This window comes from Pogona vitticeps, chromosome 2 (genome assembly GCF_051106095.1).
Source record: "Pogona vitticeps strain Pit_001003342236 chromosome 2, PviZW2.1, whole genome shotgun sequence".
In the NCBI taxonomy this organism is placed as follows: Eukaryota; Metazoa; Chordata; class Lepidosauria; order Squamata; family Agamidae; genus Pogona; species Pogona vitticeps.
The window spans coordinates 36827330-36852432 of record NC_135784.1 but is presented as its reverse complement, the minus strand read 5'-3'; the positions used below and the strand labels follow the sequence as shown (position 1 = coordinate 36852432).

Here is a 25103-nt window from a genome sequence, read left to right as displayed (position 1 = left end):
GTTGAGGGTTTGATTTCTTTTTGTACGACCCCACCTGCCAGAGTAGTGAATTTTCACTAAGTGACGCAGTATAAAAATGTCACAAATAAATAAATTTTGTTGTTTAGTCGTTAAGTTGTATCCGACTGTTTGTGACCCCATGGACCAGAGCACGCCAGGCCCTCCTGTCTTCCACTGCCTTTAGACTTAATGACTAAACAACAACAACTTTCACCCTCATTACGAGGTTCTTTTGTTCCTCTTCACTTTCTGCCATCAGAGTGGTATCGTTTAAATCAGAGTTGCCCAACCCCTGGTCTGCAGCCTGGTGCTGGTCCGTGGCCTGAGTTGGACCAGGCCGCCAAGACAGACATCCTGCCCCCCTCCACATGCACTCACCCCTGCACAGCCCGTTTGCGGCTGTGCGCGCGCTCCAGCACACCTCTGCGAACACTGTGCCACCATTTACACATGCGCATGAGTGTGCACACACCCAGACAAGCGCCACATCACCATTTGCCCATGTGCACTCATACATGCCATGCAAGCACCACACCACCATTTGCGCATGCACAGTGGCAGTCATGCGCATGCAGAGTTGCACTAATGCGTATGCACAAATGGTGGGGCGGTGCTCACACGGGCATGCTTGTGTGTGAGAGAGCGCACTTTTTCATGCATGCATGCGAGCGCAAGGGGTGCTCCGCCTACCCCAGCCAGTCCACAGACCAAAAACAGTTGGGGACCACTGGAAATAAATAAACACTGGCAAAAACTGAAATTGTAGCAGTAATTTTTTATTCTGCTACATTCAGTGTCTTCCGTTCCATACATGTTAGAGACAGATAGATTGCAGCAAAGCTGACAAGTAAAATTTATTCCTTTTGCCCTTTGGGAAACATCAGTTTGCTTACAGATTTTTGGAGACCAGGCTTTGCAAGGTTTTTTTTTCCAAAATGGATGATACTAATCAATCTTCTAATTTAAAGCAGTCGTGTGATGTACACAGCTTAAAATCTTGCTGGGCAGAGTAGTAGAAACTTGCTCATTTCCAGTCCCTGCAGCCTTGTTGCATACCTGATCGTTTCCAGTCAATTAATATGCGAGAAGTTGTCAGCCTTTTATTATTTTTGCTCATAGATCCATCTCAGGGGCTACAGAGTCAGCATGAAGGAAAGCATTTTAATTGGTTTGAGACATTAGTGAGACTCCCCACTTTCCCCTTCGTTTGTAAAATTAAAAAAAAAAAAACAGAACAAGAGAGAGAGAGAGAGGAGAGAGAGAGAGAGAGAAGGTGGCTTGGCTATTAATTTTGGGAGAAGATTGTATATTTCGGTGATGCAGCTACTCATGTATGAAATACAAAAAAAATGTTAATTGAGGCAGAGTTGCGAAATGAAATTAGTTACAACTGGACTGTGGATGAGCAAAAAGGATTTCCAGATTGTTGTACCTCAGCCAGATTCAGAGGTTAATACGTTAAAAGATAATTGGAATGTTAAATAGTGCCTCATAAAGAGAAGCTGCCACTACATTGCAATATTTTTATTCCAACTGAACGGCATGCTAATTACTAATATTTGTAGGCAGGCTATACCTCTTTGATATCTCTGGCCCTTTCCGCTTATGAAGAAGTGTAGAGCTGGTGTCAACTTACTAGTTAAGAGTGAATGAGTGTTTTCAGGCTCTCTTAACGGTGGTGCAGCTACTCAAGAGTTCTTTCCTATTATAACACTGTGGCCTTACAGTCTACACTGAGCTCAGGTGACATCAGAACATAGGGGGATGATGGATGCAGACGTCTGTGTCAAGCTTTCAGCACCCAGTTTCCCCGTTCCTGACAAATTTGAAATTCAAGTGCTAGAGCTCCTGAGCCATGGAGAAAATGAATCACAATGAAGCTGGCTGTGGGGTTATGACAAAAAAGTAACACACCTGTGTGGTCCTTGTACAGAACCCAGTATCAGGGTCAAGTAGTTTATTAGACCACAACCATGTCATCAAAAGTATTTTCTGTAATTCAGAAAGAGAACTCCAACCAGTGCCAGTGATTTTATCTGGTTTTCTACGTATATGAACAATGACATAAATCTTCTCAGATATTTTGGCTTAGGTTCTAAATGTTACATTTTTTAAAATGCCCAGATGACTTACTTCACTTTACAAAGGTAGTTGAGATTAGTCGGTGCCATCCGGTTTTTTTTTAAGGGTTATTGCTATGGGTTTTAATATTTCTATTTTTCTTTTTCTGTTTTACAAGTTGCAACCCACCCAGAGTAGTGCTGCGACACTAATGGGAACAGGATATCAATTGATTGAATAAATAAATAAATAAATAGTTCCCCCCCCCCCCCCCGTTCTGTAAGGGTATGGTTGAGACCTCTAGAACATATTGCTTATTTATTACCTCCCTGGAAGTGGCTGTAGAGCTGGAGGGACTCAGTGTCTCAGAGCGGTGTGGAACAGAAGCAGTACTAAAGAATTCATTAGAGTGGCGAATGGCAGTCTCAGCTAATATAGGAGGGATATTCAATAATCTTTGATAAGAAACTCAAATATGCAAAGATGGGTTCAAGCAGTGACTCCTCAGTTTAGCACCTTCTCTAGTTTGCACTTCAAATGCATCATTAGAAACGACTTAAAAAATCCACTCTGAGCTACTATTAGCCTGAGAAATTGCTCCTTCTTCTCCCGTGACCCATAAGGATTATAAAGAGGGAGCGACAATGGAAACACTACAAAGTGTGGTGTGTCATACCCTGAATGCGAGGATGCACACAGCATCCACATGCTAGGCAGCAGAGGCAGGGCAGGTGTGTGCTATAGAAAATCCACTGCTCTATTTCATTCTTGCTTCTTGGTCATAATCCTGCCACCCACTCACCCACCCACCTCTCCTATAGGTGGCAGGGTAGCAAAAGCTGGAGCCATTTTTTTTTACCAGTGAAACTAAGGTTGGGGGAAGGAGGTGTCATATCCAGTTCCCACTTCAGTCAGATCCTGTGCAATTGAATTTATGGCATAATTGATATTAACCAATAGTTAGGATGTAATGAATACTGTCAGGTCCCCTCCCCCCCCACCGCCGAAATCTGGATGAAAAAAGGTGTCTCAAAAAAATAAGGTCTGTCTCTATCAGACATTGTGCCCCTGAATGAACATCAACACTGCTAGCAGCAGCAAGTGCTAAAAACCTGTATTTTAGATTAAAAAAAAAAAATAGGACTATACATTTAAAAATAATAATAATCTATGCTTCTGTTTACATCATGCAGACCCCTTATTTTAAACTTTTTAAAAAAAAAAATCAAAGTGCAATGCAACAGCAGTTCTTATTGTCAATAGGACCAAACTCATATCCTAATAGTAATAATAATCGATGCTCTGCTGGTATCCAGATTAGGCTACTTCAATCTGCTACAGGTGAAACCACCGTTGAAGGTTTCTCAGAATTCCAGTACATGAGCACCACCACTTTGAGTAATGTGGAATGTTATCTCCCTGGTAGGGAGGTAAATCCTTTATTCTCTCTCGCGTGTAAGAGTGAGGAATTACAAAATACAAAATATTGTGTATACTCTGGTTTCTCTTCATATCATATAAAATACTTTGTGGTGCTTTCAAATACTGTAGCCACAATGGCTCCTGGTCCATACTAGCTTCTGGGATCTTGGGGTCTTTTTCCAAGGCAAACCAAATAATTTTCTGAAATTTTACTTCACATTCTTCTTGAATTGGAGGTTTGCCTTATAGCATAAGCATGGGTGGTGGGATCCTGCCTCTCACCCAATCCTAGTTACACATCCCAATAAGAAAGAGACATTTTCCACTGTGATGGTGGCTGTCATACAACACTCTTTTAGACTGGGTAACCATACAGCTCCTCTGATAAATTCAGCGCAAGGCGAATATTTAGCTGGACTTCTCAGTCATTTGAGTTTTGTTCTAAGCTGCATTAGCAGCTGATGGAAGTTAAAAGCTTTATCCCAGTTTATTCTCTTTATTCTTCATTTTGTTGTTGCTGCTGGTGGTGGGGATGACGGTGTTCATTTGTCTGTGTCACTCCTTAAGGTGTAACACAAGGTTATGTGATATTTACTTTGCATTCCCTGTCTCCCTTCCTGCCAGAAATTCCTACATATCATAAAGTGTCACCTACATTAGGACTTTTACATTTGCAACATGCACAAACACATAGCATTTTGGAAACGTTATTTTAAAAAGATCACACCATAGAATCACACAAATTTTTCAGATGCTTGTAAAGTTGCCAACACAGAGACATGTTTTTGCTGAGCCCTGAAAGGAGGGATCATGATAGAGAGATCACATTGGAAGGACTGGCTGAACCTGGAACACTATCTGCAGAGTTCCATGTGTCCCATTATGATATCAGAAACATAATTATTGAGCTTAACTTAATTAGACTAATGCATAGAAAATCTGGCATAGCAGATTGTGGGAAGTAAATTATATATACCAATTAGAAATTGGAAGACGCAAAGTCAAGCTCCGTTGGCCCCAGCTAGTATATGAACATGTGCACAGAAAGGGAGAGAATTAAGAAATCAAGCCTATGAGCCCCAACAAAGATATTAAACTTTGTAGAAGACAAGGAGCATAATGTCTCTCCCCACTCTGGTGGAATGGATTTTATGATCTCTCATAAAAATGTTCTTCTTCTGTTTAATATGCAAAGCAAATCAAGTACTTAGTGTAGATTTATAAATTATAATATAGCCATTTGACATGGTTTGCTGCCTCGATTACAAACTACAAATGTCCGAGGTCACATATGTGCAGTAAGCACCTGTGCAAAATATTCATTTGCAGGACTTTAAATCACCATGTTGTATATAAATACATCTTCCCTGTTGTGAAATGGGAAACTGGATTCTGGAGGTTCACACTCTCCCTTATCTCTACCTGAACCTTTTTCCTTCATCGGCTCCCACAGTATTTAGTTGCCACTCTGCAGAGACGGATTTTGCTCTTCCTTCTCCCTTGCCTGAGTTCAAGTATCATATGGGGAATTTCTAGAGTTAAAGCCACCAGTGCCTATGGGGCATGCCAAAGTTTTCGGCTCATGTCCCTGCTGCATCCCTGCCAGAGGCGTAGTGATAAAATAGGAAGTGCACATGCGCATTGTGAGAGTTGCCATTGCCAGCCTCCCTTGGTAAGGTCTAAAAATGCAGGCTGCTGATTCACTCCATATCACCAAACAAGGAACAGATCTTGTGTACACCTAATAGATCTTTACTTCCCATTCAAGACCAAACCACCCTCATATACTTTGCGTAACAGTATTTGATAAAAAAAACAGGCATAACAACAACAAGAGTGTGCCATCAAGACAATTCCAATTTATGGCAACCCTTTCCAGGTTTTTCTAGCTACAGAATACATAAAAGTGGTTTTGCCATTCCCTTCTTCTGTGGGCACCCTGGAACAGTGCAGGTCTCCCAAGGCCATCCAGGGCGCTTATTCTCACATGAGGCACCATGGGGAATTGAACTCCCAACCTCCGGCTCTGCAGCTAGATCCCTAAATCACTGAGCTATCGAGCCAGCTACAACAGCCGTAGCATGCAGCGTTATACTTTTCCTGGGAAAATCCAGAAAATAATCCCCCAAACAACCTGGCCGGTAAGAGCTACTGTATAGACTAAATAAGTAACTTCTTGCTGTTCTCATCTGGAACCTCATGCAACTCTACCCCACTTGAGTTTTTTTCCCCCCCATTGGGAAGGGAATGGCATTACATCACGTTCTTTGAATAAGAGCAAGGACTGCTACCAGTGTTGTTGTTTTTTTTTTTAAAGATACACATTCTTCTTTTTTTCCACCTAGCCTCTCTCTTTTGTTTGAGCTGCAGCTTTTAAGAAATGAGCTGAGTGATTAGCAGGGGGGAAATTGTCCTTGACAGAGCATGGCTGGCTGTAATGACATAAGGGCAGCGAATATCAATAGAGTCTGAATGCTGCTTGTCCTTTGGAACCGTCTTCCATTTCTCAGAGGTGGAGTAAATGGCAATCATATTGGCAGATTATAATGGGAACATTGAGGCACTAATTATTTCTTTTTAAAAAAAAGACAGAATAGATAGAAAAAACAGATTTTAATTATTATTTTTTTGCAGTAGTCTTACTCTTAGACAAGCGTAGGTCATGAGCAGGGCAAGGGACCTGCTCCTCCAAATGTTTAGGGTGAGGCACCTTCTGCCCCAGTCCACAAGCCACTCCTGTTCTCGGCCCACAACATCTTAGGGATGCCTGCATAGCTATTACAGCATTAGCTTTTAAGCAGAGATCACCAAACTCTGGTTTGAGCCTCTGAAATATATACTGGTTTCATCCGATATCAACTGGCTGGGTCGGGTAGCTCAATAGTTTAGGTATCTGGCTGCGGAGGTAGAGATTGGAAGTTTGATACCCCACTGGGCACTTCTGGGAGAAAAGCCAGCCTGTGTGGCTTTTGGTCAAGCTGCACAGTCCCAGGATGTTCCCCAAAGAAGGGAATGATAATCCACTTCTTGAGTATTCTCTGCCTAGGGAAACCCCTCTGCTGACAGGACTGGATTTAATGTGTTTCTGCGTTGTCATCTGCTTGTGTACAGGTGGGGCTGCTTTTTCCTGCTTGTTTCTGCGTGTCTGTGAAAGTGAAAAGATGAGAATGAAATGAGTTTCAAATCCTGAGGGAAAGATGTTAAATAATCAGCCAGCTAAAAGAAGCATGCTGTTATACCCGGCCATTTTGTCTCATCAAAGCCTTCCTTTGGTTTCTCACCATTAGGAGAGTATTTCATTTTTATGAAATGGCAACTGCGTTCACCATCCCTGCTCTAGGTGGCAGGATCCCCTTGAACATGAATCATGCTCCGTACACAGATATAGACTTATTTTTCCATACCTGTAAGAAGACTGTTTCTGCACTGACTTACGGCCACACGGTGTAACTTCTGGCAGTGAATTGAGAAGATCATGTGTGCCATTTCAGATGGGGGGGTGCCTACGAATAGTACAGGGTGTTATCCTTACCTCCATCCATGGCTCTCCTGATGCAGTCTTCTCTCATCTTGTTCTTTCGGTAAGCTTTTTCTCTTACTGCAGGTGGGGGAACAGAAGGAATGCTACTTTTAGACTAGCACAAAAAGTGTCACTTCAGAGGATCTAGCTCAACAGGCACAAGCGGAACCAGATGCAGAAAACGCCATTTTCCCATCAAAGATACTGACAGATATATCCCCCTGAAGGGAATGGACCATCCACAAGGGAAGTGGAACACCATTTTACTGTATTTTTTTACTAGGAGTTTGAAGGAGGATCCAAAAATGTCTCATTCCTTTAAAAAAAAAGTCTCTGTGTTTACATACCTAGACTTCTCACGTGAGGGAGTTTTCTCCATCTCCTGTGAGAAAAATACCTCAGTCTAATCTTTGCTGCTTATTTCCGCCCACCCAATTTTCCCCTATTCAGAAAAAATGAAACATTTTGTACAGAACGAAGCCCTTTCCAGGGAATATTGTGCAGGAAGGATGCACAGGAGCTTTTACCTGACTCCCCCTCTCCCCGCAAAATGACCAGGAAACATTTAAGAAATCTCACAAGGTTTCTGCAAAACAAAAACATCATCTCACCACTAGGAGAGTAATTTTCCCCCTTAGACGTCTCTCACTGAGACTGAGGTACTATGAGTCCTTGAAGTGTTTGACATGCATTTTTTATGTGCTGCCATGGAGCCCAGTCAAAATATAGAGTTCTTTAGAGCAGGGCAAGCACAGAACTATCTCTCCATAGTTTTCTGTGTTTATAGATATCGGGATATCAGAATATGATGCTAAAATCTGAAGCTCATTTAGGTAGCAACATTATACTGTCTGTCAGGAGCAAGCATAGCACAGATGTCTGAGTATACAGTGGTGGCCACATGACGATGACCCCCGCATGACGACGAAATCGCTCGATGATGACTTTTTTGTCATCGATTGTTCCTATGGGGTTTTTTCTCTTTACATTGATTAGGTCCCTGCTTCACGAACCATTTGTTCGCAAAATGATGATTTTTTCGGCTCCGCAAAATGGCTTCCCTTCACAAAATGGCTTCCTTGCCTTCGCAAAATGGCTGTTTTCCACACAGAAGCTTTGCAAAACAGCGATTTTAAACAGCTGAACAGCGGTTCTCTAAGGGGGGTTATCTTCGCTGGACGATGAGGTATTTCTCCATTGGAACGCAATAACCGGTTTTCAATGCATTCCAATGGTGTTTTTTTCGCATGACGATGATTTCGCTGTACAGCGATTTTGACAGAACGGATTATCGTCGTCATGTGGGGCACCAGTATAGTCTGTGTTAGTATGCTTTTGGGTGTTTACAGGGTAAGTGTTATGATATTTGATCAAGAAAGCCTAGGCATAGTTGTCAGGGTCAAACTAGACAGTATGTTTAGCCCATATGTTGTAAACATGCTCCCTCAAATGGTAAAAGAATCTGTTTGCCACAGCACATGATTTTCCTCACCTACACATCTTGCATTTACCTTGCTTTGTTTTGTGATCAGCCACTGCAAAGCAAACAAAGGCTTAATTTGCACGTCTGATTGTTCAAGTATGTACAAGCTAAGGAAATTTCACTGTGGAAAGAAAACATCTTAATCATAGGGATATGCATTTCCCTTTAATGTTTAGTTTGGTCCTCTGGTAGCATGGAGTTACATAGAGAAGGATTTCATTGGGTACAATCCTTCTGTATAAGAATGTAGTCATCATCCAGCCAGGGCTAACACTAACTCTTTTGGATTCTAGCCCGATTTGGGGTAGGCAAAGAGAGTGCTAAGAAGAACACACTTAACACACTTATGGGATTGATTTGGCCAATTAAAGGCAATAGTTCAAGTCATCTGCACCGAAGATTTCAAGGGGGGGGGGGAAGCAGAATTTGCTCTGGCTGCAAGGATATCATTGTTTCCTGAACTCCAGGGACATGTCAGAGATATACGGCTGACCTTCATGCAGAAATGCTGTATCTCCCTGCCAGTAAACAACTCTTAAAGCGCCTCAACATGACACTGGCAGGGTTGGGGTTACAATATTTTTGGCAGGCATTTTTCAAATTCCTTTTGGACTGCCACATCTTGGGTGTTTACCTCTTATCTTTTTCTGATTTAAATGTCATGGCATTTAACTCTGAATCATTATAACAAAATGGACTATAAAAAGAACCAATAACACCACATAGCAAGAAGATCTTTCTTTCTTTTTTCTTTTTTTCAAAGGGAATGTTAAATGACGAGGGTATTTTACTCTTCTCCCTACCTGTCATATGTCAGGTCGCATTGACATATGCTCTGCGAATGCCTTGTTGATTTTCCTGTCAAGAACTGTATAATACTGAGTTCGTTCTTCCCCTTGAAGAATAGGAAGAAAAACAAGCCACTGGTGTGGAGAGCCTGAGGTTCAGACAGTTGTGACAGTCCTCATCAGGAGTTAGGAGTCATTTTATCATGGCTATGACATCCATAAGGATATATAGCTCTCACCTTCTTTCAGTATGACACAGGGTTTATCTGCGCCATCAAGTCAGAGCAGTCTGATAACCAGTTTAACCGTTGTGTTTCCATCCTACAAAATCCAGACTGGTAGTTTGGTGAGGTACTTAGACCTCTCCCATTAGAGAGATGTAGAGGCCCCTCCCCCCCGTAAATTACAACAGCAATAATCCAGCAAAGAATCCAAATTACCTCACCCAACTGCATATCAAGGGATCTTAGGATGGAGCCATAGCAGTCAAAGTGATATCAAACAAATATAACTGGCTGAAATCGAATAATAAGGTAGAACTAGACTAGGTCCATTGAACCAGTGGAATTGACAGATGAACTGACTCACCAAACTGATTCAATGGGCCTACTCTAATTGCAACTCACTACTGGATTTAAAAGCCATTGTGTACTGCAGGTACAAGTAAACACACCTAGTAGTCTAGGCTGCCTCCTGTAGATTCCCAGTTTATCATTATCATTATCAATGTCTCGCTCTCACTCTGCCCTTGTCAGAGAGGTAAATTCCAGGATTTCTTCCTCACTGGAAAGAGGCCTTTGTCCCTTTGTTAGCTACTACAGCTACATCCCTAGAAAAACTGGGGGTGCCCCTGTTGTTCTTATGTGTCATCAACTTGGAACTGCCTTAGAGTGACTCTAAAAGGGCTTTCAAGGCAAGGGAGAGATTTAAAGTGTGGCTTTACCAGTTCCACAATGTCACAGAATTGAATTTCCATGACTGAGGATGCATTTGAACCCAGGCCTCCTAAATTCTAGTCCATCCTAAATTCTGCACCACACTGGGTATCTTAGCCCCAAGCTAATATTGGCACTCCAAGAGGGTCAAGAAAGCTGTTTCGTTCTATCCTTTTGTCAGCTGCATACCTTATACTTATTAAAGAGGGGTGAGAATTTGGCTGTGTTTCACTTTTCATCAGGACCTGACCAAAGGGCATGTGGCTTCATGTTTTGGGTAGAAAGGACATGAGATTTGCAGAACTTGGGTATGGAAGAAATGAAAACTGATTTCTCCCACGTGGCCTAAGGCAGTTCAGAATCTGAGTTCAGTTCCCTGTGTATTCAATCACGTTAGTACTAAAATAGGCTTTATGTGGAGACTTTTATCTCAGCTTCTTGCAGAAAAAATTCCCAGGCAAAAGCAACAGTGACACACATCCTTATTGGGCTGTCATCTCAGCCTTAGAGCTGTCACCTTTTGCACTGAATGTGGAGAACATGATAAAGAAAAACCAGGACAAGCTTCTAGGCTGGACCACTTCCAAATGTGACTACCCTCTCCAGCCATGACCCTTTTTTTGTTGGATTCCTGAAGAGCATCTTGCATGGTGCTATCTACAATCGACTGCCTCACCTCTCCGATCCTTGCAAGAAGACTATTAAAGCTTTGTTGGTCTTGCACCTATAGCTTTGGATTTTTATACAGTGGTGTCTCCCATAGCGAGGTTAATCCGTTCCGGATTAACCTTCGCTATAGCGAAACATCGCTGAATGGATCAAAAAAACCCATTGGAACGCATTAAACGATGCGGTTCCAAATGGGCCGAAAACTCACCGTTCAGCGATGTTCCGGGATGGCCGGCAGCCATTTTCGCGCCCTCCCCTCGCTTAACGAGGGCGCGAAAACGCTGCACGCGGCCATTTCGGGGCTTCCGGCGGCCATTTTGTCCGCCGAACAGCTGATCGTCGGGCTTCGTTTTGTGAAACGCTTACCGATCTTCGCAAAGCGAGTTTCGCCCTATCTAAACAACGTTGAGCGATCGCATTAACGATCCCCAAAAAGGGATCGCTATGCAATTTCGTTGTTGTACGGTGCGCTCGTTAAGCGAGGCACCACTGTATTCTCAAACTTTGTTTCCAGTTTCCTTGTTTTTCTGAGGGGACATGAAACTCGTGATAGTAGATGGAACTTATTGCAGCTTTCCATATTTCCATCAGGTTGGCAGTATACATTTTCCATTTTCCAGAAGACGTCACTTCTCAGGGCAGCTTATAGGTAATAGCCCCATTGGGCCTCTAGAAACATCATCATTTCCCAGGATGTAGGGGAGCAAGGTTGACTACATCTTCTATAGATGATCTCCTGCTTTCAGGATTGAGTCCGGGATTATTAATTTTGTCTCAGTTAAATTTTATGTGATAGTAGAGTATCCAGTTGTGAGAATGCCAGATCTTAACATACATTGCATTAAGCAAATATTTAATTACAGTGTTCATTGCTGAAAAACATGAGGAAGGAGAGATTGGATGAGGACCTTTGGCAGAAAACAAGAAAGGTTTTTTTATTCATTATGAATCTTAGTCATCAAACTTGGCACACAGCAATACCATATGAAGGTCATTGCAATATTATGATGCAATCCTTGGTTTTACCTGTGGTAACTGTCCATCCTTACTTTATTTTCTTCTGGCAGTAGTGTGGTGGATGTTTGCCACCAAGTGGCTTCTTCTGCCTACACATGGATTTCTGGATGACATCCCAGAATATATTGCACCAAGATTTGGCATGGATCACTGTGCTTGAGAAGTAGTAATGTCTATTTGGAAAACCTATCTGTTGCTTCATTTTAATGCACAGAAAAAGAGGAATGAGATGTGCAGAAATACAACAGTTCACCTGAGCATATGAGATGGGCTGATGAGACGAAATGCCCAGGGTGGCATAGTGGATACATAGTGGATACAGTGGCAGACTAGGACTCTGGAGAACAGGGTTCGAGTCCCTGCTTGGCCATGGAAACTCATCGGGGTAGTGGAACTAGTAAAGCCACTCCTTAAATATCTCAGTTACCTTGAAAGCCCTATTAAGGTCGCCATAACTCCGTTCTGACTGGACAACACATAATAACAACGGGGGGGAAATGTTTATATGCACCTTGTCGTTCCTTTTCAATTAATTGAATCAAGGAAATCTGAACATGGTGCTCAAAACAAAATGTGTCAATCTGAATACACACAATTTGTATCAATAGTTCAACATTTAGCTCTTCACACTTGTCGTCGTTTAGTCGTGCCCAACTCTTCGTGACCCCATGGACCAGAGCACGCCAGGCCCTCCTATCTTCCACCGCTTCCCGAAGTTGGGTCAAATTCATGTTGGTTGCTTCGCAGACACTGTCCAGCCATCTCATCCTCGGTCGTCCCCTTCTCCTCTTGCCATCACACTTTCCTAACATCAATGTTTTTTCCAAGGACTCTTTTCTTCTCATGAGATGGCCAAAGTACTGGAGCCTCAGCTTCAGGATCTGTCCTTCCAGTGAGCACTCAGGGTTGATTTCCTTTGGAATGGGTAGGTTTGTTCTCCTTGCAGTCCAGGGGACTCTCAAGAGTCTCCTCCAGCACCACAATTCAAAGGCATCAATTCTTTGGCGGTCTGCTTTCTTTATGGTCCAGCTCTCACTTCCATACATCACAACAGGAAAAACCATAGCTTTGACTATTCGGACTTTTGTTGGCAAGGTGATGTCTCTGCTTTTTAAGATGCTGTCAAGGTTTATCATCGCTTTCCTTTCTTTTAATTTCATGGCTGCTGTCTCCATCTGCAGTGATCATGGAGCCCAGGAAAATAAAATCTGTCACTGCCTCCATATCTTCCCCTTCTATTTGCCAGGAGGTGATGGGACCATTGGCCATGATCTTAGTTTTTTTGATGTTGAGTTTCAGGCCGTTTTTTGCACTCTCCTTTTTTCACCCTCATTACCAGGTTTTTTAATTCCTCCTTACTTTTTGCCATCAGAGTGGTATCATCTGCATATCGGAGGTTGTTGATATTTCTTCCGGCAATCTTAATTCCGGTTTGGGATTCCTCCAGTCCAGCCTTCCGCATGATGTATTCTGCAAGCTCTTCAGACTACAGTAGAGTAAAGAACATCCCTCTCTTTCCTCTGCTCCACTAGGAACAGAAACATTTCCAGGCAAATTTCAAAATACTGCTAATGAACTTTTAAAATCCTATAAACTTTTAAAATCCTATGATCCAGAGAATCTCCTTACATGCCTGTCTGGAATTTGAAATCTTCAGGATAGGCCCTTCTCTTGGTCCCACCACCTTCAGAAGTACATTTAGTGAGGATACCAGAAAGGGCCTTCTTGGTGACCACCCCAATATATGGAACTTGCTTTTGAGGCAAGATGCTGTTGCCCTTTTTCTAACAGGTTGCTGAAGACCTGCCAAAGTTGCAAGGTCTTCACCTGTCAGGGAAGCTGAGGTAAAGTGTTATAACAATGCAACAAAAGAAGAAGAAGAAAATGAGAAAAAAAGAGTAAAAAAATGGAGGATATTGAATCACAAGGACATTGGATTTCATTAATTTTATATACTCTTTTTATTTGGTATTGCAGACAAACAGAGTACCGTTCATCTGGTCTATGGGGTAGGCAAACTATTTGTCTTTTATATCTTTGGACTACAAGTCCCATAATCTCGCATTATTTGTCATGCTGTGGGGGCTGAAGAGAGTTATGTCCAAAATACCTGGAGGGCATAAAGGCAACAATACCTGTATTTAGAACAATCCAATAAAGGAAATAGCTATTGAGATTAACAGGGAGAGGCCAGAATCAAAAAATAAGGGTGAAAATTCATTGATTTCAGTGGGCTTAAATACACTTATAGTATGATCCTATATGTTTACTCAGAAGCAATTTTGATAAGTTCAATGAGTCCGACCTGCTAATAAGCAGGTGTAGGATTTCAGGCATATTTGTGGTGGATAAAATCTGTAAGTTGCAACTAGAGTAGGCCCTTTGAAACACCAGAACTTACATAGATATTGACTCACCAAATCCTCGCTGATTCAATAGGGCTTACTCTAGTTGCAACAGTACTACTAGATTTTGACTGATATACTGATAAAAAAAAAAACATCAGGAGGCATGTTTTCTGTCTTAAACTTATTTGAAAGAACATATCCATCATGTAAGACTTTGACTGAACAGGCAATGCCACCTGTCAAAGAAGGATCAAACACAGTGACTTGGCTGCCCTTAATTCCATTATGAAGTAGCCCACTTCCATGTAACACAACACAGAAGGAAATGTTTCATGGCTAACATTAGAACAAAAAAGTAATCTGTTGTGTGCAGAACGGAAATGTAGGCAGTAAGAGAGAACTCAAAGACTCTTTGCCAGGGTTTTGCTGGATATTGGGGATGAAAGGAAGTTTAAAACGTGCTTATCAGCGACTGCCAACGGTCCCATTAATTCTGTTTAAGAGGATGTGTATGGATAATGCTGAGGATTAGGTTATGGTTTGGCACACATGTTGCTACAGATACCTTGGTCGGAAGCCATCTATGCAAGCTGTTCTGGCATGTGTCGCTCTCTCGCTCACACATACATGTTTACTTCATAACTGCCAAAAAAGACTTTTTTAATTCAAAAAATGAAATTTGCTAATTGCCACAGGAGAATAATCCTATTAAAACATTATTAGTTATTTTCTCTAGGGTTACCAGATTTTGTTCAAAACACAATATAATCTGATTTGCCCAGTCATGTGGTTTCATGTTTAAATAAGATTAAGGTTAGTTTGTCTCTATTTGAGTAATCGTTACATTAATTATTTATTATATTAATTCCAAATACCATTGGCACTGGACAGCCATCATACTGGGGAAGATATATGTGTTAAATTACAATTGGAAATATATAAAAAATGTAAGGACAATACTAGCTCCACATAGTCAAAGCTATGGTTTTTCCTGTCGTGATGTATGGAAGTGAGAGCTGGACCATAAAGAAAGCTGACCGCCGAAAAATTGATGCCTTTGAATTGTGGTGTTGGACGAGGCTCCTGAGAGTCCCCTGGACTGCAAGGAGAACAAACCTATCAATTCTAAAGGAAATCAACCCTGAGTGCTCACTGGAAGGACAGATCCTGAAGCTGAGGCTCCAGTACTTTGGCCATCTCATGAGAAGACAAGACTCCTTGGAAAGACCTTGATGTTGGGAAAGTGTGAAGGCAAGAGGAGAAAGGGACGACAGAGGATGAGATGGTTGGACAGTGTCATCGAAGCAACCAACATGAAATTGACAGAACTCCGGGAGGCAGTGGAAGACAGGAGGGCCTGGCGTGCTCTGGTCCATGGGGTTGGACATGACTTAACTACTAAACAACAACAACAAGGTCAATAATTGCTGTCTTTATGTTAGAATGATGACATCTTGAAAATGAGACAATGGATAGCTGAGTGGCTTAAATCTCTGGCTGTGGAGCCAGAGTTTGGAAGTTCACTTCCCCGACTGTGCCTCCTTGACAGTGACTGGATTTAATGATCCCAAGGGTCCCTTCCAGCTCTGCAGTTCTAAAATTCTTATTATGATTCTAAAATTAATAAATCAATAAATGTTGAAAATGCACAATGCATTTTTGTTAAAGATGTTGTTACAACAAAAGGTTATGGAACTGAATTGGGATTTGCTGGTTTGAACAAAATCAAATTGGAACCAATTTATAGCTACAGAAGAGTGGCTGCAACTTCGATAGGTGTGACCAGTAACTCAAGTAAGGACATTTTAATTATCCCCATCAGTTTTAGATAGAGATGCAAATTGTAGCTTATTTTTCTTCCTTACAACATTTTCTCTCCACTGGGCTTAGTGACAAGATGTGTTTTGCCTTGTTTTGAATTCGGTTCTGTTTTGTTTGTATAAAAATCTTGTATTTTGCATAGAAAATGTGTATTTTGCACAAAATAAAAATTTCTTATGCCAAGCATCCAGTGCTGTTTCCCTCCCACACACGTGTATAGAAATACAAATTTGTTATGCAAAAAAAATCAGTATTTTTACAGCTGCAGACCAGAAAAAAAAAAAGCTATTCTTTTCACTCTTTTAAAGGACTGGGGGGGGGGGGACTCACTACAGATTTACCATTTTTTCAGTGGAGTCTCATAAACTACTGAAACATTTTGTTCAAGTTAAAAAAATGTTTGAATATTTGCTTTGATTTGAATTCCTGCGCTGAGCAGGGGATTGAACTCAATCGTCCTTTCCAATACAATTAGTCTATGATTCTATAATTTGTTACATCCCTAGATAAAGGGGGAAATGACAAATTTGATGGGGGAAATGAATCCATACAACTGTAGAACTAGAATTATTGGGCTAAAAAATCAGATTGATGCTTTTTAAAAAAAAAAAAAACTTGGAATGGCTATTGTGCTCTGATGTACTGGTCTATCTGATGTGCAGTTATATATAAATTTGGGATGCTTATGTTTAATAAATGCATATTAGAATCATAGAATCATAGAAAAGTTGGAAAGGGCCAACAAGGCCATCAAGTCCAAGAATGAAGAGAAGGCCTGTCTAGGAGATAATGAAGCAGTGTGACTTCCAGCAGTAATAAACATTTCTGCTGTCAGATAGAGACTTGTAAAATTAGATAAAATGGAAGAGATCTAAGGGCTGGAATAACGACAATGTGATGCAGGTATAAAACAGGAATAGGAAGAAAAGGAGTAATATTGTACTGTGTTTCCCTGAAAATAAGACAGGGTCTTATATTAATTTTTGCTCCAAAAAGCATTAGGGCTTATTTTCAGGGGAGGTTTTTTTTTTTCATGTACAACAATCTACATTTATTCAAATACAGTCATGTCATCTGGTTGCTGCACAATGGTGGAGGGTGGGGTTTCACTGAACTAGGGCATATTTTTGGGGTAGGGCTTATATTACGAGGATCCTGAAAAATCATACTAGGGCTTATTTTCAGGTTAGGTCTTATTTTGGGAGAAACCGGGTATATAAGCATGGTTGAGGAATCTTCCTGCACCTCTACACATGTTGGAGAAGAACTAGAGGCCACCAGCCAGTTCAGAGTAATGTACGACTCCTGTATCCATGGGGGATTGGTTCCAGATGCTGAAAACTGCGGATAATAGCAAACAACAAGCAAACAACAAGAATGTATATCATGGTCTAGTGGCCAATTCTAGGAAATACATAATGAAAATACATATTTCTAGATTTTTCTTTTAATGTTTTTAATATTTTCAGACTGTGGGTAATGATCCCATGGACATAGGAGTCCTACTGTGTATACTTTCTCTGATCTTTCAGTCTGAAAAGGACTGAAAGCAACCTACCTATAAACCTTTCCCAAGGGAAAATGTTCCTACCCTATACTAGCATCAATAAGAAGTCCAAGATTTGCTTAGCAACATAGAAGCTGCCTTATATTGAGTCAGATATACTGGCCCATCTCGCTGAGTATTATCATCTGGGCAAAAAGGACCATGCACTGCCCTGAGAAGCCAGGTTGTCCCCCTCCCTCTTGCTCTTCCATCATCAGGCAAAGACCTTCCTCTTCAGACAGTCTTTTAAGCAGCAAGTTTTCTCAGGACTTGAAACAAGCTGGACATGAAATTCTATTTCAAAATACTGAAGTACTGGACAACACCAGCAATCATTATGTTAGACTGCACAGGGAAGCCACTGAAATACACAAGCACCAGCAGATCTTCAACAAGAAATAAGAAAGTTTGAAACTCAGCAAAACTTGGCTCTCAGCACTGAAAAATATAGCCTGCAAAAGGTCAACGAACTCTACTCAGCCGCAAGGACTGGTGATCACTACACAGAAAAGACCAGCTAATGACACCCATCAATCACAGTGACAGATAATCTCTCTTCCTCATCACAACAATACACCCACAACAAAAACACACTAATCTACCATAATCACCCATCTCCTGAAAAGGACAAAAGCTGATCTCACAGCCATAAATACTTAACTCCCAAACAAACTGCACCAGAGCACAGAGTGCTGTCCTCTGAAGATGCCGGCCACAGAGACTGGCGAAACGTTAGAAAGAACAACCTTCAGAACACGGCCAAAGAGCTCGAAAAACCCAAAACAAGCATTTCTCAGGAATGCTGGTTTTTAATTTGCAGATTTTAAAATGTTTTCAAGTTGTCTTTAATCGTGATTTTTAATCTTAATATAGATTTAATTGTTTTTAATACATTATTTGTATACTATTTAAAAACTCTGTTTTATAGCTTTATTGGATGTGAGCCACCTTGGGTCCCCTATAGAGAGAAAAACAGCATCTAAAACAAACAAACAAACAAGGCCTACTTTGCTATCTCTTGGTCATCATTCCTCCAAGTCTTAGGCAGGTCAGGCCCCACTTAGTTTCTAAAGTCAGCTAAGGCTGGGTATTTTGGGGATGATGACAATAAATGTGTGTCCAGAATAAATAAGGCTAGAATTCCAGCATCTTCAACTGTACAGTGGCAATGCTGACACCATTATCACAAGCCTTGAAATTGTTTCAGCCTTAATGTGTTGTGTTTTTTTTTTCATATAGAATATTAGTAACCTTCCTTTTCTGTATGGAACTCCAGGCAGTGTGCCTGGAGGTCCCACATGGTCCCTGGTTCAGAGAATGGCTGTAATGGACAGACATAACATCACATGTCCGTCACAGCTGGGCAGTGAGTCATCAGCCTATGGTGCAACGGAGAGTGGAACTTAAGGGGAGGAGCTAGTATAAAAAGGGGGGTGATGAGTGTGTGAGAGGAGATGAGAGATGAGAGTCTGAGCTGAGAGTTTAAAGTGATTAGTAGTTAGAGTGAGGGAGGGAGCCTGTCAGTGGTGAAATACGTAGTCTGTGTGAGCCAGTGTTTATTAACAGTGATTGATTAATTGATTCTTTACCCGTGATTTACCATTCTTATTTTTGTAATCAATAAACCAGTTTTTGTTTTTCAAAATTACACTTGTCCTTCGCTTGGTTTTTAAGGATAAGTTGGTGGCAGCAGAGGTTTTTGAGGTGAAGTAGCAACCACTCTGTGAAGTGTGAGGGTGGCTGTTACAATGGCCATTCCTGAAGCCTCTGGCTTTCACAAGGAGGTGGCCTGTTATGCCTTCAGACCAGGCCCCTAGGCCTTGCCAAAAGACACACTGATGAGCTGCGCACAGCTCACCACGCTGAGCTGCGCACAGGCAGGATCCAGAATCTGTTATAGGGCCATTGTAGTCAGTATTTGGCAGCTATGATGTGTTGCTGACAATTTACACTGCTCAAAAATATGCAGACTCTATTTAATGGTTCCCTTACACTTCTATAATAGGACACTGGGGTTTGACTATCGTGTCCAAGTTTGTTATAAGCCCAACACAGCTGAAGCATGTTGGAATGAAATCCTGCTATTATGTTCCCTTCTGGATATATCTTCCAGTGCAGTTAACACAGCTACAAGTGCTTGGAAGGATTCTGCCAAATTCTTCTTTATTTTCCAAAATACGTATTCACATCACCTGAAGCCAAACCAGAACTGGGTCAATTCCTGAGCATTCTATATAGACCATTCTACGGATCGTATCAATCTATTCCGTACATAGTAATGGATTGGGAGTCTGTATTTCATATAGGCCGGAAACGTGATTGGTTGTATAATTTGAAAGAGACACAAAACCCTCCAGATGGCCCAGTGAGCAGATGAATGCTCATCTAAAGCATTTGAGGGCCAGGGCCAGACTTGAGCCAGGCAGCTGTGGTAACATCTGGCTCAACTGCTTTGCCAGGCAGCTCCCTACCGCGGAACAAAGAATACCAAAGAAGCCCTGAAAACTGGAGTGGGCACCAGAATGACCCACTCAGACACTGCAGATCTCTTGAAGCTTTTCTGAATGCTCTTGGAGCCCATGTATGAGTTGCAGTGTGATTGTAGGTGGTTTCAAGCTTCGTACAATTATGGGTGTGCAAAACTTTGTTGTATTCTTTCTGCAAATATTTATGCTTGACTGAAAGCTGACCTTGCATGTTTGGGGGCATTGATTTGTAAAAAACAGACTTTCATATAAGATTTTCCAGATGGTTAGTTTGCACCCAAGCATGAATATGCACTGTTCATTGTTGACGGTGCAGATCAGCCTGCTCGCCCACAGTCCTGGTCTCTTCCATAATATTTTTTCTTCCCATTAATATGATGAATGTTGATTGTCTTGCTGATGCCTTCCCCAAGGTGTGCTACCCTTATGGTAGATGAAGGAAAGAACATTTGCAAGGGTGAGCAGGCACAGTTATGTTCACCCTGTTCCAATCAGACTGGGTCACAATGCAGTGTTGGATCTCATTCAGTCAGTGATGCATATATTTTCTGCCATGTTGCTAGAAGTGTGCACGTATACTCCCAGATTAGCTTGGTACTGGACACAGCAGCTACCTGGCCCAGACAACCATAATGTATAATGTAAAAGTGGGTCTTAGTATACAGAAACTATGCAGGATGTTTGTAACAATGAAAGAAAAGTCAGCATCCTGTTCCATAGCTCCTTCAGCACAACCGCTCTTTCACCAAGATGGGAAACATCACCTCTACTCTTTCAAGAGGATGGCCAATGTTGCCAAAGTCATTCTAGACGAGAGCAACCTCCAGAAAGACAGTTATTTGTTGATGGCTTAAGCCCTGTCAGAAGAAAGGGGAAAGAAGGGTCATTTGGCTTGTATCTCACAGCCGTGGCCTCAAATTTAGAATATGCCACTCTGTTTGTATCATTCTTTTGGCATTTATTTATTTTTAAATATACTGGGAGCCTCAAAAATGGAAGGGGACTTCACCTTTCTTGATCTCTTAGAGAATCTGCTCCAGCTCATGGTGCTTCAGGTAGGAATGGAGGAACCACGCAAGGTGGTGAGACGATGTGAGAAGAATTGCAGTCTTTGGCCAGTATCCTCTTCTATAGCTCCATCATAACAAGGGAATTGACAACCACCAGCAGCAAATAACCACTAATAAAATAGTTCCTCTTTAGATTTTGTGCTGCACACAACTTGCGCACAATGAGACAGAGTTGTGTACAACCTGACATTGAAAGAGGAGTGGATTGGAAAGAGTAGAGGAGGCCCAGCTGGTCACATCAAGCCAAAAGTGAAGATACAGAAATGGAGCACATGCCCATACTATATATATTACTGAATTACTTTACTGTGTAAGCAGATGAAATATTGAAAAAGAGACATTGGGCGATATGAGGGATGGTAGGGTTAGATCTCTGACTTCAGCATTTGAGAGTATAAGTGTTTCAGTCTTCTAGAACTATAGCTGATTTGGAGCTTCTAGCTGAGGTTTTGCTGCAGAAATCCCTATTTGCTTAGTAGGGAATTGCCAAGGCATGAGGAATTGTAGGGTTTGTGAGAAATATATTTGAATGAACTGGGGGTCTTACGGATCAGTATGGTCTTATGGATCCTTTTTCAGGGATAGAAGCAAACAGGGCAAGAAGAATTTTATTCATCCAGGATCAGCCATACATCATAACTGAAGCATTGATTTGATTGACTCCACTCTAGTTAGGACAAAGAACTGGATATAGGCATTTGTGTTTACATTTTAATGGTCTGCTAGAGAAGATTAAGGTTCTAAGAATATCTTGAAGATATAAGATATCTGTTGATCTTTTATAATATCCAATTTAGGCTTAGGTTTTCCTTTGATTTCTTGGATAAAATGGAAAAGATCACTTGTTATATTTCTGTTTTCAGTCCACAGTGCTTCTCATTCATTGTCGGTTGTGCTTAGTCCCCCATGAAATTTTATTAATATCACTTATTGCCTCTGACTGCTTGTGTTACATCACATCTTACTATTAGACACAACCTGTTTCTTTTGAGTTGATCATTTTCAGAATAAAACACTTTGTGTTTATCTTCTTGAAAATTATTTATGCCAATCCACTTTACCTCCCTAACACCACCCATTATTATGTTTAGGTGTTATTTTCATGCATCTATATGTACTTAGCTTTTCTCTACTAGCTGAATCAGTGCCTTCAGACCTGGAATTTATATCTTCCAGCACTATCACTTACTATATTGGATTGTCTCTTCATTCAATAAAACATGTACCGGCAGTTTACCATTGGCTTCTTCTGCACAGTGCTGACAAAAATTAGCTTCAGTGTCACTGACATTGTCTATGAAATAAAGTTCCCCAATGCTGCCCTGGGCTGCTCTTCAAGAATTCATCAACCTCCATTCCACTGGGACTATCAGTTCTCTTCTGCTGATGCCACTGTTAATTTCTTTAAAATATGGTCATATTTTAGTCTGGAGTCTCAACTCTGACCATTGTCCCTTGGATGATCTGGCTCGTGGCGCAGTGGTTAAAATGCTGTACTGTAGCCAAAACTGTGCTCACAACCTGGGGTTCAACCCCAGGTAGCTGGCACAAGGCTGAATCAGCCTTCTGTCCTTCTGAGGTCGGTAAAATGAGTACCCAGCTCACTGGGGGGGGGGGGCAATGTGTAGCCTGCATAATTAACTTGTAAACCACCCAGAGAGTACTTGAAGCACTATGGGGCGGTATATAAGCAGCACGATTTGCTTTTTTTGCTTTGCTAAGAATGTACACTCACAACAGAGTCTAGCCCCCATATACAGTCTAGCTTCCCTGTATCCTGAAGATCTTCCCTCACTGTCTTGCTCTCAGCTGTCCTGACACATTCAGCCTCTTTGCCAGGTTAAGGTATGCATCCAAGGGGAATTTTTGAGTTAGCTAGTAAGAAAGAGCAGGCTCAACTTCATATAATTGGCTGCCTGTAGAAGGCAAAACAATGGTAATGAAGAATGTTTGAGACTACAGAACTGTCATACTATAGTCAAAGCTGTTGGTTACATCGTGGTTTGTTCCAAATATTTAATTTCATTTATTTTTTTATATTCATTCAACAAATTATTGCATGATATATATACATATATTGTCCATTAGTTGGCCTCATAACATATAGTACATTAGAAAACACTCTGTATTCATTAATTTTTCAAACTAGAAGCTGAGATATAATTTTCTTCTGAATTAATGCTGGCCCAGTGCTACTCAGAACCGGCAAGCAGCCCTGCTAACAAAATCTTTCACCGATACACAGATTTTAATAGGGGAAATGAAGAGGGTTGAAATGAAATGTAGCTCAGCTGGCCAGATCATCGCTCTTCTGTGGATTTTTTGTTGACCTATAAACCAGGATTATTAGCATAACTCCTCCTAACCCCTTTATGTCTGCTGTTTTTCTAGCTCTCAATTTTGCTGCAAGCGATGGCGCACCGTTCTTTTTACATTCTCATACGCAGCTTGTATCCTCTTAGCAGACAGCGCTACATTAGAAAGCTATTTCCTACTGTAGCAAGGCGCATATGATATAATCGCTCTAGGCAAATTAACCACATTATTGTTGTTCCGCTGGCAGAAAACTCATTTTCATTTTGATATTAGCTTGAGGTGTGTTCTAAATCCATCTTGTAATGTTATTGAAAGGGGAGAGATTAAAAAAGGAGGGAGGGGGAACAAGTTCACTACGTGTGTTGCCAACTTCAGTCTCCAGCCAAAATGGGGAGGGGCTTAAAATGAATGCAAATTTCATCATATAAATTCTGTGCCACTGGATAATGGTAGACGAGAGAGGCTTTCTTGTCAGAATGGCTCTTATTTTATGTGACACGGTTATGGCGGCATGTGGAATGAATTGACAAATGGGCCCCAAGAGACAACAGGCCTTGTATTTTCAAAATGCAATTTGCTCTTCAGAAAAAGAAGCAAGTTGGTGAAAATAGCAAAAGAATCTCATGGACTGTGCGGTAAACCAAACCTATGATTGTTGGTTGGATATTTTAGGCAACATGGGCTTGGCTTACTGTAGTTACATGATGTGACTGAGGCATTCCCCTGTTCCATTTGTAGTGGCTGCGCAACCTATGATAATATCTACAAACATCTACTTTTCCTCAGATATTGGTTGAACCCATGACAGAAACTGTGCTACAAGGTTCCTTTTGTTCCACGTCTCCCACCCTCCCAGAAACACAGCAGTTGTTGGTCTCATAATTTCAGTGATTTGTAAGTGTCTTTGTGAATGTGTTGCGGAGAACTCTTCACTTAGCTGATACTCTTATAACTAAGATAAGCTAAACCCACTCTTGAGAAAAGCCTATACTTTTTCCATCTCTCCCAGAAAGAGGGGGCCGGTGGCAACTAGCCATCCACACAGGCGACACAACGGGATAAATAGGAGCACACCGAATTGTGCCAAAAACCAGAAGCCACTAGCCGTGTACCAGAAAAGGACAGCTCTTACAGAGGCAAGATGATTGATCTAAGTAGAAATACACATGGACAATACAATTGGGTTAAAACCAAACCATACCACTAGTGATCCAAATACCGATTTGTATACCCTTCTGGACAGGCCCTCATCCCCTGTATGTAAGAGTCAGGAAACACAAAATTATTCTCCACATGTTGTTAAGAGAGCAATGCACTTTGTGGATTTTCTGAGAAGAGAAAAAAGAATTAGAATTTATTTATTTAATTATTTAACATATGCCACCCACTCTACCCAAATGTTTCTCGGCGGCTTACAACAATTAAAATACAATTAAAATATAAAACAATTAAAATACAATTAAAATATAAAACAATTAAAATACAATTAAAATATATACTCTAAAATTGCCATCAGGACCTACAGTTGATATTATTTCAATTAAAAGCCTTCTAGAACAGGAAGGTTTTGACCTGGCGCCAAAATGTCATCAGCGTCAGCGCCAGACGAATCTCAGTTGGG

The 25103-nt window shown here is 41.2% G+C and overlaps 1 protein-coding gene and 1 long non-coding RNA gene across 7 annotated transcripts in view; one reads left to right on the top strand and one right to left on the bottom strand.

The window, feature by feature from the left end:
* FHIT (fragile histidine triad diadenosine triphosphatase) overlaps nt 1-25103 on the top strand; it is a 928323-nt gene that overhangs the window by 866486 nt on the left and 36734 nt on the right. The window lies entirely within an intron of this gene.
* The window catches only part of LOC140704330 (uncharacterized), a 41405-nt gene that overhangs the window by 6620 nt on the left and 9682 nt on the right, over nt 1-25103 (bottom strand). The window contains exons 2-4 of one of the 2 annotated variants that reach the window (XR_012083460.2): nt 24684-24810; nt 7016-7081; nt 4826-6628 (exon numbers count right to left, since the gene is read on the bottom strand). This is a non-coding gene — a long non-coding RNA (uncharacterized LOC140704330). Of the gene's footprint in view, nt 1-4825; nt 6629-7015; nt 7082-24683; nt 24811-25103 lie in introns of those variants that run through there. The other variant, XR_013542799.1, reaches the window with a different exon arrangement.